This window comes from Sitodiplosis mosellana, unplaced genomic scaffold (assembly GCF_009176505.1).
Source record: "Sitodiplosis mosellana isolate CC-2019 unplaced genomic scaffold, AAFC_SMos_1.0 Smas_scaffold_5959, whole genome shotgun sequence".
NCBI lineage: Eukaryota > Metazoa > Arthropoda > Insecta > Diptera > Cecidomyiidae > Sitodiplosis > Sitodiplosis mosellana.
The window spans coordinates 10,304-10,577 of record NW_022601201.1 but is presented as its reverse complement, the minus strand read 5'-3'; positions in this window follow the sequence as shown (position 1 = coordinate 10,577).

Here is a 274-nt window from a genome sequence, read left to right as displayed (position 1 = left end):
CTAATTTGGAAAAAAGTTTTTCGAGGCCCTAAAAATAAAATGTATGATATAATTTTTATATTAAATAAAACGAATTACATACGTAGCTTTTCCGCTCCGCAGCAATTTAGTTTACCTCCCGCTTAATGTTTAACCAAAATTTCCCTTTTTTCATAGCATTTTTGACCGTAAAATATAACTATTTCGACCATTTTCCATACAAAAGTGTCATTTTCGAACAAAATTTTAAAAATTTCAAGAAATGTTGATTTCGGACCAAATTTATGGGCAAGTA